The following is a 7,105-nucleotide window of genomic DNA, read 5'->3' as shown; positions in this document are numbered from 1 at the left end:
GCATCCCTGTGACTGTTTTTATAACTGGCAATTTGCACATCTTAACCTCCTCTCTTTTTGCACCCAGCCTCCTAAGTCCCTCCCTTCTGGTGGCCATCAAAATGTTTTCTGTATCTGAGTTTGTTTCTGCTTTGTTTGTTCATTTACTTTTATATTTTAGATTCTACATATAAGTGAAATTATGATGTTTGTCTTTCTTTGTCTGATTTCATTTAACATAATATCCTCCAGGTCTAACCATGTTGTTATAAATGGTATGATTTCACTTTTTTTTATGGCTGAGCAATCTGGCATCATATATATGTATCACATCTTCTTTATTCATTTGTCTACTAATGGGAACTTAGGTTGTTTCCATATCTTGGCTATTGTAAATAATGCCACAGCAAAGATAGGGATGCATATGTCTTTTTAAATTAGTGTTTTGAGTTTTTCAGCTAAGTACACAGAAGTGTAATTGCTGGGGCCTTCTTTGTCTCTTATTACACTTTTTGTTTTAAAGTCTATTTTGTCTAATATTAGTATTATTACCCCAGTGTTTTTTCATTTTTATTTGCATGAAATTTCTTTTTCCATCACTTTCAGTCTGTGTGTCTTTCAGTCTGAAGTGGGTCTCTTGTAGTCAGCATATGTGTATGGGTCTTCTTCATTCAGCCACCCTCTGCCTTTCAATTGGTATAGGGAACCAATCTTCCTGGCAATGGCAAATGTAGCCCAGCCCTATCGGAAAACCAGCAGGCATGAGTCAGCACACAGGAAGCCAAACCCACAAATTAGCTTTCCTGTGGGAAACCAGGCCTGGCATTATACCTAGGATGCTCTGAGGCTTACTTTTGCTAAAACTCCCTCACCCTGAGTTGAAGCATAAATGTTTACTGCATATATTTAAAGTAACTTCCTGAAGTCTGTGCTAATTCTCCCAAGAAGGGAGTGTAATCAGACTAATCATTCTCATGGTTCCCTTGCATTTGCAACATTTTTTCTTTATTAACCTGTAAGAAGTAATCAGTAACATTCTTTCCTCTGTTATCTGTAAAATGTAATCACCTAAAGCAAACCTGAGGATAATGAATAAGAACATTCTCTGATGTATGCTATTAGAAAGCAATAAAAGCCTCTATAGGCAAGGGTTGAGGTGCTTTCTCTTTCAGAGAGTGGCTGAGCCAACCCTGTTTCTCCATGGGACTTCTGTGACTACAGAAGTGTGAATTTGTTCATTGCATCCACAACACCACTGGTCAGAGTCCACATCAGATTGGAGCATTTAAGCCATTTATATTTAAAGTAATTATTGATAGATATGCATTTATTGCCATTTTTCTTTTAACTATATTCTCCTTTTTGTTCTGTTTTTTCTTATTTTTTAATATATTTTATTGATTATGCCATTACAGTTGTTCTATTCCCCCCTTCATTCCCCTCCACCCTACCCCCATCCCTACCATTACCCCCCCTTTAGTTTATGACCATGTGTCTCAAGTTCTTTAGATTCTATATTTCCCATACTATTCTTGCCCCCCTCGTCTATTTTCTATCTACTGTCTATGCTACTTATTTTCTGTACCTTCTCCCCCCTTCTCCTTCTCCCACTCCCCTGTTGCTAACCCTCCTTGAGATCTTCCTTTCTATGTTTCCCTCCTGATCTAGCTGTCCTTTTAGTTTGTTTTTATTTTAGGTGTGGTTCTTAGTAACTGTGAGTTTGCTGTCCTTTCACTATTCATCTTTTTTATCTTCATTTTCTTAGATAAGTCCCTTTAACATTTCATATAATAAGGGCTTGGTGATGATGAACTCCTAGAATTTGATCTTATCTGAGAAGCACTTTATCTGTCCTTCCATTCTAAATGAAAGTTTTGCTGGATAGAGTAATCTTGAATGTAGGTCTTTGGATTTCATGACTTGGAATACCTCTTTCCAGCCCCTTCTTGCCTGTAAGGTCTCTTTTGAGAAATCAGCTGACAGTCTGATAGGAATTCCTTTGTAGGTGACTGTCCCCTTATCTCTTGCTGCTTCTAGGATTCTCTCCTTCATTTTAATTTTGGCTAATGTAATGATGATGTGCCTTGGTGTGTTTCTTCTTGGGTCCAATTTCTTTGGTACTCTCTGAGCTTCCTGGATTTCCTGGAAGTCTATTTCCCTTTGCCAGATTGGGGGAAATTCTCCTTTATTATTTGTTCAAATAAGTTTTCCACTGGTGGCTGTGCCTTTCCCCCTTCTGGTACCCCTATAATTCGAATGTTGGAACGTTTAAAGATGTCCTGGAGGTTCCTAAGACTCTCCTCATTCTTTTGAATTCTTGCTTCTTCACTCTTTTCTGTTTGGCCATTATTTGCTTTCTTCTGGTCCACTCCATTGATTTGAGTTCCAGTTTCCTTTCCATTACTATTGGTGTCCTGTGCAATTCCATTCATTGCAATTAGTTTAGCCCTCATATGTTCCTCTAATTTGTGGCAATAATCAACCAGTTCTGTGAGGATCCTGATCATCAGTGTTTTAAACTGTGCATCTGAGAGTTTTGCTATTTCTTCATTGCTTAGATTTTATAGGCTCTGGGGCTTTGAGATCTTTTGGAGCAATATTTGGTCTGTTCACGCCGGTTAAGTGTGAGGAGCGGAGCCTGGGACTCCCAGGTCGCTGGTTTGTGATGCTATATGTGGAGGCAGGGTCAGAGCAGGGAAATGGCGGCTCCCTCTGCTGCTGCTGGGGGCCTGCTGGGTCCCGTCTAATCGCCCACTCCCTCGCTTGTCTATCTGCGCATGAATGTGCAACCACAGTCAACCTACAGCCTTGCTCCCTCGCCGTTTCCCTAGGTCGCTCGCTGTGTTGCTCACTAGGTCCAACCCTGCGCCTGGATTCCGTGCACCTGAATCCATGTGACCAAGTTTTCCTGTGCAAACCCGCTCCGCCAGCTGCTGGTTTCACCCCTCTTACCGGTCAGGCTGAAGAATTTGTTGTTATCAGACTTCCAAAAAGTTCAATTTTCTGTGTTCTGGCTGTGTTTTCTGTTGCTAATATTTAGTTGTCTCTAAACTTGGTTGTGTGAGAAAGCACGGCCGGTGTCTCCACCTATACCTCCATCTTGGCAGAATTCTTTTTCTTCTTATTAAAGAAGACACTTTAACATTTCTTGTAATACTGGTTTGGTGATAGCAATCTCCTGTAGGTTTTCTTGTCTGAGATGCTCTTTATTTCTCCTTCAATTTTAAATGATAGCCATGCTGGGTTGGCTAGAAAGTTTGTCTGGTTTTTTTTTTTCCCCGTAAGATGGCTCTAGCAGCAGTTAGTTTTCTTTGACTTCATTCAAAACAATATTGTTAGATTGCATTGCAACAGCTGTCATATCAGCATGCATTTAAAAATGACATTAAAAGTGATGAAATTTTGTGTAGCTATTTTAATATTAAAGATGGAAGCTTCATATTATGCTTTATTATTTCAAGAATAGTAAAAACACAACTGAAATGCAAAAAAAAAGATTAATGTGGTGTATGGAGAAGGTACTGTGATTGATCAAATTGTCAAAAGTGTTTTCTCAGTATTAAATTAGCAAGACAACCAACTGTATGGGAAAACATATTTGCCAATGATACCTCAGACAAAGGTTTAATCTCCAAAATATACAAAGAACTTACTACACTCTAAGAAGACACCCAACCCAATTAAAAAATGGGAAAAGGACTTGAACAGACACTTCTCCAGGGAGGACATACGGAACATCCAGAGACACATGAAGAGATGCTCAATATCGTTAGCTATCAGAGAGATGCAAATTAAAACCACAATGAGATACCACTTTACACCAGTCAGGATGGCTATCATAAACAAAGCAACAAACAACAAATGTTGGAGAGGGTGTAGAGAAAAGGGGTCCTTAGTTCACTGTTGGTGGGATTGCAGACTGGTACAACCATTATAGAAAACAGTATGGAATTTTCTCAGAAAAATAAAAATCGACCTGCCTTTTGACCCAGCAATTCCACTGCTAGGATTATATCCCAAGAATCCTAAAACATCAATTTCAAAGAACCTATGCACCACAATGTTCATAGCAGCACAATTTACAATAGCCAAGAATTGGAAGCAACCTAGGTGCCCATCAGTAAATGAATGGATCAAAAAATTGTGGTACATATACACAATGGAATTCTATGCAGCACAAAGAAAGAAGGAGCTACCACCTTTTGCAACAACATGGATGGAACTGGAAAGCATTATGCTGAGTGAAATAGGCCACATGCTGAAAGACAAATACCATATAATCTCACCTTTAACAGGAAGCTAAACAACAAAACAAACAAGCAAGCAGAAAAAAAAAAAAGAAAAACCAAAGACACTGAAATAGAGAACAAGGGGACAGTGACCAGAGGGGAGAGGGAAGGGAAGTTAAGGGGAAAAAAGGGGAAGGGATTTGGAGGAACAAATAGGAAGGACACAGGGATGAGAACTAAGGGGGTTGGAAATGGGAGGGAGGTGGGGAGCAAGGGGCGGGGGAGGCTGGGATGGGAGAAATAAAAAAACTGTACTTGAAAAATAACTAAATAAAATTAATAAAAAATAAATAATAAATAAAAAAGTGTTTTCTGAAGTTTCATGCTGGAGATTTCTTGCTGGATGATGTTCTATGGTAAGGTAGATGAGTTGAAGTTGAAATCAATCAAATCAAGATATTAACCAAGAACAATCATCATTATACCATGTGGGAGATAGCTGACATACTCAAAATATCCAAATCAAGCATTGAAAATTATTTGCACCAGCATGGTTATGTTAATCAGTTTAATGTTTGGTTTCCACATAAGTTAAGCAAAAACAAACAAACAAAAACAAAAAACAAAAAACTTCTTGACCATATTTCCACAAGCAATTCTCTATGTAAACATCATCAAAATGTTCCATTTTTAAAATAAATTGTGATGGGCAATGAAAAGTAGATACTTTACAATAGTGTGGAATGGAAAAGATCATGGAGCAACCAAAATAAACCACCACCAATCACCAAAGGCTGGTCAGTATTCATCCAAATAAGGTGAAGTTATGTATATGGTGGAATTGGAAGGGAGTCTTCTATTATGAGCTCCTTTTGGAAAACCAAATGATTAATTCCAACAAGTACTGCTCCCAACTAGACCAACTGAAAGCAGCACTTGACAAAATCGTCCAGAATTAGTCACAGAAAATGTATAATCTTCCATAAGGATAAGGCAAGACTGAATGTTTTGTTTGATGATCAGGCAAAAACTGTTACAGCTTGGCTGGGAAGTTTTGATTCATCTTCTGTATTTACCAGACATTGCACCTTCAGATTTCCATTTATTTTGCTCTTTACAAGTTTCTCTCTCTCTCTTTTTTTTTTTTTTACAAGTTTCTCTTAATGGGAAAAAAATTAATTCCTTGGCAGACCGCAGTAGGCATCCAGAACAGTTCTTTGCTCAAAAAGATAAAAGTTTTGGAAGATGAAATTACAAAATTGCCTGAAAGATGGCAGAAGGTAGTGGAACAAAATGGTTAATACATTATTTGATAAAGTTATTGGTGAAACTGAAAAACGTGGCTTTTATTTTTACTTAAAAAAAGAATGAACTATTTGACCAACCCAATATTTTTCATTGTAAGTTCTTGCTTTTCATCACTTTGAAAAATTCACACCAGTCCCTTCTGGCTGGAAATGTTTCTGTTGAGAAATTATCGACAGTTTTGTGGGAACTCCCTTGTTGGTAATTTACTGTCTTTCACTTGCTGCTTAAAAATTCTCTCGTGTCTTTCACCTTTGACATTTTAATTATGATGTGTCTTGGCATGGGCTTCTTTGGGTTTACCATGTTTGGGACTCTGTGCTTCCTGGACCTGTACATCTATTTTCTTTACCAAGTTAGAGCAGTGTTTACTCATTCTTTTTTTTCAAATAGGTTTGCAGTCCTTTGCTCTCTCTCTTCTGCTTCTGGTACCTCAATGATGCAAATGTTGTTAAGCTTGATGGTGTCCCAAATTCACACTAAAGTGTCCTAATTTTTAAAATTTTTTTCTTTATGCTGTTTTCATGAGTGTTTTCCATTACTTTATCTTCTAAATCACTGGTTCAATTCTCTACTTCATCTAATCTACTGTCGATTCCCTCTATGTATTCATTTCAGTTATTCTTCATTTATAGCTAGTTCTTTTTTTATATTTTCTATCTCTATTTTAATGTTTTCCATCTCTTTGTTAAAGCTTTCTGAGATAATCCATTCTTCCCCTAAATTCACTGAGCATATTTATAACCAGTCTTCTGAATTCTTCATCAACTAGTTTGCTTGTTTCCATTTTGTTTAATTCTCCTTCTGAAATTTTCTTCTGTTCTTTCATTTGGGACATGTTTCTTTGTTTCCTCTTTTTGGTCAAATCACTACATTTGTTTCTATGTGTTAAGTAAAACTGCAGTGTCTCCCAGTCTTGGTACAGAGGCCTTATGATGCAGGTGTCCTGAGGAGCCCTGTAGCATTGTCTCACTGGTCACTTGAGGTAGGTGCTCTGGGGGTGCCTGTTGTATGAGTTGTAGTAGAACCTTGACTACTGTTGATATATCAGTTTGTGGGACTAACCCCCAGGCTGATTGGCTGTGGAGAATGGCTGTGATTTCAGTGAATAACCTGTTATGCAAGGGCTGACTCTGTGGAGTTGGATTCATATTAGTGGGACTCTGATGCCTGCTGAATCCACCTTTTAGGTGTGTTCTTTACAGATTGTGCCTGGTGTAGTCTGAAGCTAACTCCTGGGTTCATTGGTTTTTGGTGAAAAGGCTCTCTTAAAAAATCTGTTTTTGGTTATACCTTTACTGAGGTAAGAGAACAGAACTGCCTAGTTGCTTAAATAAGAAGATAAAATGAAAAAATAATGGTAAATAATAATATTGGTTTCATTTAAAAGAAATGTTATCTGGTGGACTTTTGGTCAAGATGGAGATGTAGGTAGACATGCTTTGCCTCTTTGCACAACTATAGAAAGAATTACAACCAGATCTCAAAACAAATAACACCCAGTACCATCAGAAAATCAAGCTGTATGGAAGTTGGACAAGCAAGAATTTAAAGAAGCCACATTCATCCAGACGAGTAGGAGGGGCAGAGTT

Source organism: Artibeus jamaicensis, unplaced genomic scaffold, assembly GCF_021234435.1.
Source record: "Artibeus jamaicensis isolate MK-2021 breed Jamaican fruit bat unplaced genomic scaffold, CSHL_Jam_final contig_332, whole genome shotgun sequence".
Classification (NCBI taxonomy): domain Eukaryota; kingdom Metazoa; phylum Chordata; class Mammalia; order Chiroptera; family Phyllostomidae; genus Artibeus; species Artibeus jamaicensis.
Note: the sequence above shows the minus strand (reverse complement) of the source record.